Source organism: Schistocerca piceifrons, chromosome 2, assembly GCF_021461385.2.
Source record: "Schistocerca piceifrons isolate TAMUIC-IGC-003096 chromosome 2, iqSchPice1.1, whole genome shotgun sequence".
NCBI lineage: Eukaryota > Metazoa > Arthropoda > Insecta > Orthoptera > Acrididae > Schistocerca > Schistocerca piceifrons.
The window spans coordinates 5,573,026-5,587,225 of record NC_060139.1 but is presented as its reverse complement, the minus strand read 5'-3'; the positions used below and the strand labels follow the sequence as shown (position 1 = coordinate 5,587,225).

At 45.0% G+C, this 14,200-nt stretch overlaps 1 pseudogene; it reads left to right on the top strand.

Annotated features, from left to right (window-relative positions):
* The first annotated feature begins 13,468 nt into the window (after positions 1-13,468).
* LOC124778252 lies at positions 13,469-13,586 on the top strand (annotated as a pseudogene).
* The last annotated feature ends 614 nt before the right edge of the window (positions 13,587-14,200 follow it).

Below are 14,200 nucleotides of genomic sequence, written 5' to 3'. Positions count from 1 at the left end.
CTAGGTGTCGAACCATGCTGAAACACCCTAGTAGTATGTGGTGTAGCCTACAAGAGCGGCAAAGCAGGCACTTACTCTGGCATTCAGTGGATCGTGACAGATGGCGAATACTGTCCTGGGATACGTTATTCCACGCCTGCTCCACCTGTTCTGCAAGAGTCGCTGGTTGTCGAGTCGCACGAGTCACTTTTCTTCCCGTCGTCCCCGACGCTTTATCTACTGGCCGGAGATCACGCTGACCAGGTCAGCTGCTTCACGCCTTGCAGAGCACGTTCAGTTTCACTAGCAGTGTGTGTGGGCGAGCATTACCCTTTTGGAATAACACATCATCTTAATGTTGCAAGAACGGCAAGACAACATTCTGCACGTACCGAGCGCTGGTTAGCATCCTCCAGAAACACCAAAAGAGCAACGAGAATTCTAGCTACTCGAGCCCCAGACGATGAGGGCAGTGGTGGGGCCATTGTGTCCAGGACGAATCCATTCTAAGAGACAATGCTCGCTAACTTACGTCGTACGCACAAATGACCATCACTTGCGTGCAGGCAGGATCTGCTTTTATCTCTGAAGACCGTGGCGCGCCATTCCAAGTGATCGTTCGGCGGCATCAGTCGAGCCGTACAAGTCGATGCTGTGGCGTGAGAGGAAACCGCACCAGAGGAGTGGGTGGGTATCCGTAGTCGCACCGCTAGTACCCAGTTCGCAACAGTTCGTGCCGACATGTCTGGGCTGACAAGCGCTCTTATCTGTGCTGCGATGGTTGTAATTTCCTTTTCCTTCTAACATTTTCGTGTGTATTGAAGTTTTTATTTATGAACGCTACAGACAGACCAACACTGTAGCATAGGAACGATGGAAGAAATGTGCGTTTTATTAGAGCGAACGTTGGAATTTTACCCCAATCCATTTTCATAGAGAAAATAATTTGCGAGCAGGATGCAGCCGACAACTGCACTCGCAAAACAACAAAGGTACCTAGGCAGGTCACATTAAACAGTAAGTACAATAAGATGCAGGCGCTGTGTCTCGTGCAGTCGGTTTTGGCGCACGCGTTCACTCCGACGTCAGCTGCCTCGCCCCGTGTGAGGGCGGCTTAAAGTCATCGCAGCAGGTTTACGCTTGTCCATTTCGAGAACTCGTCTGGACAGTGTAGTTCGCGACCGTCAACGTGTAGCCGCGAACATCAGCTGGAGCGCGCTGCGGTCGCTCCTACCACGTCGGAACGCACGCACCGTGTGCACGAGCCGAGTGGCTTCTGAGCGTTCAGCAGAACGGTGGAGATCGAGTCAGCGCGTTGCACACTGAATGCCACGGCTCGCGTCACATCGACTTAATGGCAGTCTTTGGCAAATTTGGAGTCTGCCGGGCAGGTAAGAGTTTCGGAGTTGCTATGCCGCGACTGGGCCTGCGTTGTCGTCCAGAAGCGACGCTGGCCAGAGGGTGCCGGCCGGCCCCGGTGGGAGCGCCACCCCCGCCACCCCCGCCACCCCCGCCACTGCACGGCCGCGCTTGCACAACGACGCACGGCCCGGCGCCGCCCTGCCCCGCCCCGCCTGGCTGCCGCCGCGGCAGCCCCGGCCAGCCAGATCCGGGTTGAACCAACTCCTGGCGCAGTCATTAGGAGGCGCTCTCGTGCGTCGCCGGCCGCTGACGTAACCGGAGCACCGACACCGGAAGGCGGCCGTCCACCTGCGCCTGACATTTGCTCGCCGATGAAAGTCGTTCCACATTCCCACTGTTTACACTACTATATTTGCCAACAGAAACATTCTTCGATGCTTCCGCAACACCCCTGCCTTACGGTATGCTCAGCCTCGGTCCGGCAAGTGTGACGCAATGTAGTACCAACTAGTGAAAAACTCAACACGACAAACCAAACACGTAAATATTATCGCATGTGCAAATAATTCCAGAAGGGACCTGCAACGCGTTACAGTTGCGGAAAGACATAGCATTCGTAGGCTCTCAATGACTGTCTTAGCTTACACAGCATTGTCAGAAACAGTCTGAAAAGCTCGTCAAAGTTTTGTGGGGTAAGTTCTTTTTTTTTTTTTAATGATGAATTAATAAGAAAAAATTCGATACGTTGTACCGTTTCCGTCTTAAGTTCAAAATGGGTCTGAGCACTATGGGACTTAACATCGGAGGTCATCAGTCCCCTAGAACTTAGAACTACTTAAACCTAACTAACCTAAGGACATCACGCACATCCATGCCCGAGGCAGGATTCGAACCTGCGACCGTAGCAGCAGCGCGGTTCCGGAATGGAGCGCCTAGAACCGCACGGCCACACCGGCCGGCTCCGTCTTAAGTAGCGTTGAACTTAACGAATTAGGCTACTGCGCGAGCAAATTCAAGCGGCTCGCCAAACCTGCTCTTCGTTTGGTTTCGTAAAACCGAACAACAGAGCAACATAAAAATTGGTCGTGGGACGGCAATAAGGTTCAAACCCGAGCCAAAGTCTGAAGAGCCCGCTGCGCTACCTTCTACTCTACGAGAACATCCGACACTAATTACATCTGGCGCGCCGCTTGAATTTTCGCGCGCAACAGCTGGTTCGCCAGTTTCAATGCTAATTAACTCGGAAACGGCGCAACGTAACGATTCTTTTTTCTTAACAATTATCTCTCAGCGCAGCCTACCCAGAAACTCCCTTACAACGTTTCTGACCAGACGCACATCATCTTTAGTTTGAACCCCACAGTGATTTATTCTCATATGCATGTTGCTTTCCTCAGACCTGGAAATAAGTCACTCCCTCCGGTTATCGAGAGGTGGTGGGGTGGAGGAACCCGAACCACAGTGCATTTCGATTTTTTCACTTCTACAACATGTTGTATAAGGTTATCGTGTTCGGTGCTGGAAAGAGAACACCTTTAAAGAAGCTCTTCTTTTTTCTTCGTACACGCGCTGGTCTCACCGCGGACTGCTAGACTGAGCCACACACAAATGATTTCATCAAAGTGTACAGACCTGAAGATGGCGTTGACGCAACGTCGAAACTAGTAGCGAAGTAAATATAAAATCTTAAGTACAGCTGGAGCAATTTCGTTTTTAATAAAAACCTTTAAAGAAGGGTTGACTGAATCGGTGACGGCTGTCTTAATAGTGTCTTAACACAAGCTCGGATTGAACAGTCACTGAGAGAAAATCATTCGTAACTTTTTTAATAGGAACCTTTCCAGCACCCGTATTACGCTGTTCTGGATAATTAGAGTGAATGTAATTCCCTATGACCGGTTAAAGATTAGCTTTGTCAACTACCAGTCAAGTTCCTTAACCACAGAGTCAAGAAGGCTGAGGAAGAACACCTATCTACTGAATGCTGCACTTTTCGATTTGTACTCTGACATTGGTACTCACAGAGTCATCCTGTGGCTATAGAGGAATATTAAAATTTGTTGTCTGTCAGCGTAATTATGCCTTTACGCCTTGTTGGCGCTATGAGGCACCAAGTCACTAATATTAGCACAACTGAATAATTGGTCTACAAGGAGATACATGACGTGTGGTGAAGTACGGTCTTTATGGAGTGTACCGCTTCTATCGTGCATCGCTGATATTAGTGAGCAGTAGACGCAGCAATCGCCACTATCGTGCCTGTTACCGTCACCAACACCACACCCATCACCGTCACCAATATTAGCCCTACCACGTCATCCACCACAATCACCACTACCACCTCTACTGCAGCCATCACGACCACCACTGTTACTTCAACGCCTGCACCAAAATCTACGCAACTACTTCTACCGCTTCATCTCTCTCTGCACCACCTCCACTCCCGCGATGCACAGTTCCATTCCTTACAATACCGCATTCACTTACGTCCCTGCCACTAATACCATTAACACTGTACCAAACATAACCCAAATCAACAACACAATTACATAACTATTACCACTTCCATGCTGCCATCACAAACACTGTCTTCAAAATTAGAGTGCTCTATTGCAACAAATCGATCAGTTGCAGCACCATCTTATCTTTTTCTTATCCTAGACCATACACACTGTTAAAAACATCTGCCGCAGAAAAAACTCCAAACCAAATGGACGTACCGTCAAATCAGGGATAGTTGTTTTCAGTTCATTCCTGTTAAACTTCTTTGTAGACGACAGAATTATTATCGCATTCCTGTCCTGCGAGTTCTGCAATCAGTAGCATGACAACGACAAGCTTACAAAGAAACGCTTACGCAACGAACGTAGTAGGTCCCGTTTCGACGAAAGCACGATATAACGTGCACCTTGCTTCGTTTCAGTTCTTTCCAACTGAAGCGTGGACGACAGGTGATGAAATCCTTTGGCCTGAATCGAGGCCGCTCACAGACGACGTTGCAATAAATCGTGCTGCGTTACTGCCCCTAATTAATAGTGCGCCAATCTTCGAAATACTTTACTGGCGGTCCTCGAGTCTTAAGATGTCCTCTTTAGATTTTACCTTCATAACGCCATGTTGTAATATCCTTAGCCGTGAGCACTTGGGGATTGCTGCTGAACGTAAAATGTTCTATGAGCAGTGAACATAACAAAGAAATGTCTCACTTATATATTTGCTATAGAAGAAATATTCTTTATTTAACAGCAACCAAAATCTGCAGATAGAATTCCCAAAACATTGAATATCCATATGACTATTTATGATTATCAACGACTGAAATTACTTATTGGATAAGACATTTATCTCATATTTGATGGGGAACCAATCTCCACAGGCGGTATGAATTCATATCGTTCACTGTTTCCTTGAATCATTTCCAGAGAATGTCCAATTACGACTCAGCTTTTCGCACATAGTTTCGTAATAAGTTACTTATGTTGTGTGCAAGAGCATCTGGAATTATGCATAAATCTGATGGTACAGTACACCAAACAGTGACAAACTCTAATTTAACTGTGCCACGTGTAAGCAACTACTCATTCATAAGCAGAGCGAATTCTACCTCTGTCGACAAAATTTCAGATGTTGTCCAACAGCATTTTATACGTTGATGTTGTTCAAAGGTATTTTATATTTTGGTAGATGGGACCCATAGTCTCTAGTGACTCGTTGCATAGTAACTGCATATTTGATTTCTTACACCCATTGGTTTTTTATATGTAAGTTAATGTTCTGTATCTACCTATAGACAGACCAGTCGGCTCCGACCGACCGCCGAGTCATCCTTTGTCAATGATGTCATCGAATACTGTACGGAGGGGCACACGGTCGGCGCACTGCTTTCCTGGTCGTGGCACGCCCTTCACCTTGTAGCCGCTAACTTAGTTGACCTCTCGAATCTCAGTACACCCCGTACCAGTCCTCCAACCAAGGAAAAACTCCCGGCAGCACCGGTAATGGAACGCGGGCCGGCCGGGGGCTGTAGCCGAACGGTTCTAGGCGCTTCAGTCCGGAACCGCGCAGCTGCTACGGTCGCAGGTTCGAATCCTGCCTCGGGCGTGGATGTGTGTGATGTCCTTTAAGTAGTTCTAAGTCTAGGGGACTGATGACCTCAGATGTTAAGTCCCATAGTGCTCAGAGCCATTTGGACCATTTTTTTTTTAACCCGGGCCTTCCGCATAGCCGTCAGCAGCGCAGACCACTCAGCTAATGAGGTGGACATTTCTACATGTATTTCAGTGAAAATATCTGTTAAGTGGTGCAAATATCGATATTATGCTCTGTGTGCCTTGTTTGGAAACAAATAGAGGACGCACATTAATAAAACCGAGAAAGTGCAGGGACGAATTACTAACTGAAAATGGAGAAGAATAGGTCCACTGAACACGTGTCCGTAAATGGACGGTGCGCGTGTAACGACAACAAATCGTCTCGGTACACAGTCCAGAGCTGCATCGCGCCCACGCCACAACAGATGTTCAAACTGGCCTCCCTGGGATCACAGGGGTGGTAGCGCTTGTCGTGCACGATACACACAGTCGTATTTTGGCTTACACCCATGTTGGCGGGGGACTTGCTTGGAGCTTGTGCTGTACCAGGACTCGTCTCAGTGTCTTGTAGAACCCGAACCTCCAAATCTGGTGTCCGCGCAGTTCGCCGCTTGCCTGCACGTTCCTCTGCTTGAAAGAACCCGTGATCGTGCAAACGCCGAAAAATGGTTTGAAATGTCCTGTGGTGTGGTTTGTGTCTGTGATGGTACTTGTTTTGGTACGGCCGTGATGCCTCTCGACCGTTTCCATCCGCTTGGCCGTACACAAACACCACCTCGGCTTGTTCCCGACACGAATACCGGACCATTCTGCTGCCTGCAGTACTCTATGTCAATCACACAGCCTGCAACACCCAAGGGTCACACGACACGTGGTCAGGGAAACTTCGTCAGCGCCAGTTACCTAGGCAACGATGCATTTCCACATGTCCACGGGATCCCTGCAGTTTGTCGGTTTTATTAAAGTTCGCCTTGTATGTTTGATTCCCTCACGACTCTTGCTGTTGACAACCGTAAACCTAATGCCCACTTTACTCTTCGTCCTTAAGCTTGCATTCAATACTACTCGCTTCTGTCTCGGCTTTGTTTTTTTATCCGACAACTGATGATGTGACTGACATGCAACACATGTATGAGTGGAATAGTTGCACAACGACGATGGGCTTCAGCTCTTCCCGCAGTCACACCAACCACGTCGCAGCACTTCTGCGCTGTGTTTTGTGTTGTACGTTTTGGTGCTGGAGTATTATAAGCTTTTTCGCTATTCTAACGATATATTCACAGAACCCTCTAACGGACCAACGGAGAACACGAGTCCATTCTACTAAAATACTCAGAAATCAGTAAATAATCTCCGAAATGTTGCGTTTGAGTTACCAGGTCAGGGTAACACAGAAACTGCAGTCGGAGGCGACGAGTGAAGTGGGACAGACAGATCCAAATGCTAGAAAATAGTGCGAAAAGAAGATCTATCTCTAATGACCTCCTTCGGTTGGACCTAAAACAAATCCGTAAGTAAGCTGTACACATTAAAAACAGTGAGAAGCGGCTAGCTCCTATAAAATGCTCTCTTCATTTCTAGTCATAAAGACAAACTAAAATATGGGAAGTGTGTCAAGTGGTGCCAAGTGAAGTAATGCTTCTCCACGGCGCACACGAGTGCCTCCGTTAGGTTTTCAGCTGATAATAACGGCGCCGCCGTCGCTGGTGACGCTCGGTGGGAACGAGCAGCGAGACGGAACGCGTTCCCCAGGTCTCCGGTGTCCACAGGGTTCCGGGGTCCCTCGAACCTGGCGGCACGGAGACAAGCAGGCGCCCGGAGCGGCTGCGCCACGCTGACATAGTCGGCGTTACGAGACGGAGGACGCCCTCCGGCGGTCCCGTGGTCGTGGCCGGTCGGCTGCCGCGGTTCGTTTACCTCTGACGCTTACAGTATAGACTGAAGCGACTTCTCTGTCGCCTAAAACAGACGCCGATAAAATTCACTGGAACTCTCTTTCGATCAGTTTGACGTCGTCGTCCATCTCGACGTACTTTGTGCTTACCTATTCACCTCTTCATGTGCACCACACTAAATATCCAAAGTTGTACTTATCTTTCAGCAACGGAATTCTTTCTCTCTTCAGTCGTTTCGATTTTCACAAGTCCATCAACTATAAAAATAAAAAAGAGTATTTAGTTGTCTAATCTGCAGCAACGTCGGAAAGTTCTATCTGTTAGTGTTTCTCAAACGGCAAAAACTTCAGATGCAATATTTGCAATCAGAAACACTTTGTACCCCTAGAGTTTTCCATCTCTGCTGAGTGATAACTCTCCACGTGAAAGCAACAAAAGGTTTCCTCATTAAAGTCAGCACCATACGCTCGATGTAATGAACGGTATACGGGCTTTTATATCTTTACGAAAAGAACCTGGCGCTTCTTTATTATTCCGCGTCTTGTGTGTACATGAAGAATAATGGTCAAACGTGTGCAAGTAACGAGTCGTGTATTCGTCCTTCGCTTGCGCTATGGCAGGTAAATGCTTTGCCGCGGGTTGTTAACAGTGTGAGAGCAACTTGTCATGATGTTTACAGCCTGGACGAAGCGAGAAAAGCATAATGAGGATTGTTACAAAATTGCTTCGTTCTGCCCCGATCACAATAAACACACTGAACGACAGCACTACCTTTCCTTTTGTGCATCGCAAGTCGATTATGACTTTAGAGTTGCTTGCAAATGACGAGAAAAAAAACAGCAGTAATGGAAACTGCTTGATTTCCTTCTCTTTACGTAGACAGAAACGTATTCAATACTTTTGATTCTCTTAAACGCTCCTTCACACCCGGAGAAACTGAGCGGTATTTATGAAACAACAGGTAATTATAAGGCAGAAAACCTTCGGGCACACATTACTATTGAATGCTAAAATGTAACTATTAAAGTAAGCCTGTGGGCCTTCCTTTGTTCACTGTGACGGCATTTAAGCTACCATAGCGCTCTAAGTTCCGATGTTCTAAAGACGGAATTTGTCTGCATTCTTCCTCGAGTGTGGCGAACAGTTGTTCGTTGTTTGGAGGAATTAATCTGGCACACAACTATCGCGCTGATTCGTCCCAAAGATGTCTGAAGAGGTCGAGACCGAGACTTTCTCAAGACTGTTCCAACAAAAAAAAAGTTCAAATTTGTGTGGAGTCTTATGGGACTTAACTGCTAAGGTCATCAGTCCCTAAGCTTACACACTGCTTAACCTAAATTATCCTAAGGACAAACACACACACACCCATGCCCGAGGGAGGACTCGTACCTCCGCCGAGACCAGCCGCACAGTCCATGACTGCAGCGCCTGAGACCGCTCAGTGTTCCAACAAACACAGTGGTTTTTTTTTAAAACCATGATCTAAGGTTATTTCAGAATCAACTGCATCATTGTCACAATTGTACAGCAAAGATCTGATTCCAAACTACCGCCACACTGTAGGAACCATATTATCCTTTGAAATACGTTCAAAAATTGTGCATTCTACGAAAGGCGAAAACTAATAAATCCAATCTTATAGTGGGTTTATCAGGCTTAGAAATTACATTGCTTCCAACAAATTTTTTAGAGGCAAAATCCTCATAGCTAAAAACTGTTTGTCAGACATCCGTCAGGTTCAGCGTTGTATATTGGTTTCTACAGTCGGATTTGCAGTGTTATGTTAACTATCACACTTCCTTAGACCTACCAGTGTGATCAATCCTTTCGTGCTTCCTCGATATCCCCACTTCAGAATAACACAACACATTAGGATCACGGTACACATACGCCTGTCGAATGTTGCTTGCGTTAACCTGTGAGTCCTTCCAAACGTCCGCCCTTTGGGAATCACTTCTCTTCCTTGACACAGCCTGAAGGAAAGCACGTCCGTGATCCTGATCCTGCACATCCTGATACCATACAGAATTCGCATGCAGAGATATTCAGAGACTATTGTTTCATATAGCATAGATGTAGGGAAGGAAGTAGCTTTATAACGCTTAAACAAATTTCACAAAAACTCATAGAGTAATAACTTCAAAGAACTCTCTAGTAACAGCCACGCTGCCGGCCGAAGTGGCCGTACGGTTAAAGGCGCTGCAGTCTGGAACCGCAAGACCGCTACGGTCGCAGGTTCGAATCCTGCCTCGGGCATGGATGTTTGTGATGTCCTTAGGTTAGTTAGGTTTAACTAGTTCTAAGTTCTAGGGGACTAATGACCTCAGCAGTTGAGTCCCATAGTGCTCAGAGCCATTTGAACCATTTTGAACAGCCACGCTAGCTAAAGTCAATAAGTATTCAGGAAGAAAATCTATTTTAAATAAGAGTTCACACCAATTTCTTGCAAAACCATATACCGAATATCCTTGACAGTGAAATATAACAACAAAAATTGTAGTAACATTTCAGTGGAGCAGTCCCTGGTCTACTGATATTCTATTGCTTTAATTTTCTCGAGAAAATAAAAAAATATCTGCAGCGTGTTGAATTCAAGTCATATCACCAAGTAGATGCCCCGCCTGCAAATCAAGTTATCAGCTCCATTTATCTCGCACAACCACTCCCGTTAGCCTCTTGGTGGCTCCGCAATTACCGTCATCCAACACCTCGGCCTCTAATTGCTGTCGCTCGACCGAACGCTTGGTGGAAAAACGAAGCACGAATCCCTGTAGTTTAAACCCTATTTCAGATCTCGTTCTGCAGTTTTCATTTGTTCTAATTGCTGGTCTCGTTTCACCTATGGTATGATTTATACGCTGAAACGGGCAATTCATTTATCATCGTTAAGAGAGTTTCCTACTACTTAGATTATCTAAAACGTGTTCTTTTACGCCGTCTAAGATTTGCAACATGTCATCCAGGCCCGTGAAGTTGAAAAATCTGTATTAGCCTTGATATTTTTAAATCTGATGCAGGACTCATTATTTTGGAGACTTAGAAGGCACGACTACCTTATCTTAAACGATACCAATTCAAAGACTGAGATTATGATAGAAATTCTCCGTAAATTCGGAAACTTTTTGTGACCGGAGCTTGAAGAAAAGTCTTGTTTCAGTGACTTTTTCAACAAACTCATCGCTGAAGCCTAGTTAGTCCACATTCTGTCTACAGATCATCAAACAAGGATTCCAGTGCTAACGGATATACTGTAATCGGAAACAGTCCCCTGTCTATAGTTAAGCCATGTCCCCGCACTATCCTTTCTTCCAAAAGTGCTAGTCCTGCAAGTTTCGCAGGAGAACTTCCGTGTAGTTTTAAAGGTAAGAGATGAGATACTGGCAGAAGTAAGGCTGCGAGGACGGGTACTGAGTTGCGCTCGTATACTCAGTTGGTAGAGTATTTGCCCGATAAAGGCAAAGGCCCCAGGCTCGAAAAACCTGGTCTGGCACACAGTGTTAATCTGCCAGGAAGCTTCGCAATGCCTTATACTTCATATTCGAATCGTGAAGAAACTGAAGCAGGTGAAATTATGTATAAACATAAAAGTAACAGGAATACAGCTTTGCACAATTTAGTTAGGAAAATCTTCAGACTGACCATGAAAAGGCCAGCAGGCAAGAAAGGGTCTGAATGTGTCACTTCCCGAGTAATGAATTCACTCATAAACGTACTTCTAATGAACTTCCCCGTCGCTTAAGGAAATATTACAAACGCTTTGTGGTAGTTCAGATGTGAGATAAATTATAATCCCAGTTTTAATAGTTGTGTCTTATAATCTTCGCTATAATTAAGAAATACGTCGTTTGCATCACTTGGTAACTCAGACTGCCTTTCACAATTATAACTACAGGTGATCACGGTTTCATGAGGTGTCATCATCCCGTCATTCATGAAATAAAATATACGATATCGAAATAATAATAAATCATTGAATCTGTTGTCTAAATACTACAGAACGAAAGTATCATAATGATTTTTCTGGTCTAAATGAGCAAAATATTTCAAAGTCTATTCTGCTGTCTGCTTTTCGTTTATTCTCTCTTTCTTTAATCACTTAAAATAATTAGATACCTGAAGATTACTGAAATATGATTCACTCCTGTAAGGATCAGAAAAAAGGACAGTTTCTAGATGAACGCAAAATGGTGTTTTGTGTCTTATAATCTTCGCTATAATTAAGAAATACGTCGTTTGCATCACTTGGTAACTCAGACTGCCTTTCACAATTATAACTACAGGTGATCACGGTTTCATGAGGTGTCATCATCCCGTCATTCATGAAATAAAATATACGATATCGAAATAATAATAAATCATTGAATCTGTTGTCTAAATACTACAGAACGAAAGTATCATAATGATTTTTCTGGTCTAAATGAGCAAAATATTTCAAAGTCTATTCTGCTGTCTGCTTTTCGTTTATTCTCTCTTTCTTTAATCACTTAAAATAATTAGATACCTGAAGATTACTGAAATATGATTCACTCCTGTAAGGATCAGAAAAAAGGACAGTTTCTAGATGAACGCAAAATGGTGTTTTGTGTCTTATAATCTTCGCTATAATTAAGAAATACGTCGTTTGCATCACTTGGTAACTCAGACTGCCTTTCACAATTATAACTACAGGTGATCACGGTTTCATGAGGTGTCATCATCCCGTCATTCATGAAATAAAATATACGATATCGAAATAATAATAAATCATTGAATCTGTTGTCTAAATACTACAGAACGAAAGTATCATAATGATTTTTCTGGTCTAAATGAGCAAAATATTTCAAAGTCTATTCTGCTGTCTGCTTTTCGTTTATTCTCTCTTTCTTTAATCACTTAAAATAATTAGATACCTGAAGATTACTGAAATATGATTCACTCCTGTAAGGATCAGAAAAAAGGACAGTTTCTAGATGAACGCAAAATGGTGTTTTGTGTTTGTAAGGGTTACAACGCGCAGTGAAAGAAGCTCTGAAGAACATTAGCTGAAACAAACAACTTACAGGAATTAAACCAGGTAGTATTTTCAGCGACCGCGTGTGCCTTGAAAATGGCGGGGTGTACTCCCGCCGAAATATCGGCGGTCGCTGAAAATATTACCTGGCTGAATTCCCGTAAGTTGTTTGAAAATTGTATACGCCAGGAGAAACTCAGGGCTCACATTAGCTGAAACACCTAACACGTGTGGCCATCATAATTTGTTTGAGAACAGACGTTTTACAGCTCCAATGACTTAGCCAGGAAGATGAAAGTAACAACGCTTTAGTGACGTAGATGGTTTGGAAAGATTTGATTCGTCTCGGAGATAACGTCAGTACGAAGTCTGATCTGAGAACGGCCGGTGACGGTAGAAACTGGTAATTTTGTACTGAAATTGTCGTTATTGGGAGGGAAAATAAGGTACCTTCAAAACAGGAAATCGATATTGTCTCCATTACGACTGAAATTTCCTTCCCTCCTGAACATTTCTTCCCTTGGCGGGACTTGTAATGGATGTTATCTCCCAGTATGACACTCGCCTTGTTATATTCAGAAATTTGAGACGTAAGCTACTTTAAGATCCATGTTATGTCGCTCTTATTTAGTACTTTGTTGTTCAAAATATGTGTGAGACAGCGCATTTAGAATTTTTAACGAAATGCTTGGAAGACATTGTAACGGAAAACAAAGAGGGAAATTCGATTTCATATTTTGGGAGTTAATTGCAGGTTAAGCAAAAGAACTACCAGTAAAACACTCTAGAAATGCAAACTGATCTCCGTAGTTGGTACTAAGGAGTATTCGTATTTGTGGGTATTCTGGCAACAGACGTGACAAACCTTCCTCTAAGTCGCGTGAGAGAAACGATATTACTTGGTAGCGTTACTATTAAAAAAAACCGTAAAGGGTCAGCATGCTGAGTTAGGATAGGACCGTAACAAGAAAAATGCTATAAGATAGCTAAGCGAAGAGAACAAACTCAAGAGTGCTATATTTGCTTTCCACGAACAATACGAGACTGGAATAGAAGGGAGAACCGATAGATGTACTCAGGGTACCCTCCGCCACACACCGTCAGGTGGCTTGCGGAATATGGATGTAGATGTAGATGTAGATGTAACGATTGCCAACGGCCTTGCCGCAGTGGTCACACCGGTCCCCGTCAGATCACCAAAGTTAAGCGCTGTCGAGCTGGGCTAGCACTTGGATGGGTGACCACCCGGTCTTCTGAGTGCTGTTGGCAAGCGGGGTGCACTCAGCCCTTGTGAGGCAAACTCAGGACCTACTTGACTGAGAAGTAGCGGCTCCGGTCTCGTTAACTGACATACGGCCGGGAGAGCGGTGTGCTGACCACATCCTCTCCATATCCGCATCCAGTGACGCCTGTGTACTGAGGATGACACGGCGGCCGGTCGGTACGCTTGGGGCTTCATGGCCTGCTTGGGAGGAGTTTAGAGTTTATTTATTTATTTTTTCTTTTGGAGGCTTCAATACGTAACATGGCAAGCACCTCTCTAGAAAAGCAAGTTTATAGCAAATACTTGAGATGACGCGCAGTACATTACCTTGTAGATGGCTTATCTTTTTTTGTAATGTTATTCGAAGAGAACTAATAAATTTCTGAATCGACAAATATCAAAGTAACAAATGTCTTTCATACGGTGCCGGAGCTGCTTGAGAGAACACAGCGACAAAGACAGGCCGTTCTACATGTTGAGCGCGAGAGGAAGACTACGTAGGGGAGATGCTGGCGAGCGACAGAGAGCCGCGGCGCAGTGAACGAGCGGCCAGCCCGGCCAGCCTGGCCAGCCTACTAAGCCACTCATGCGAGTCAGTGGCAGCCGCCCCGGGACCTGC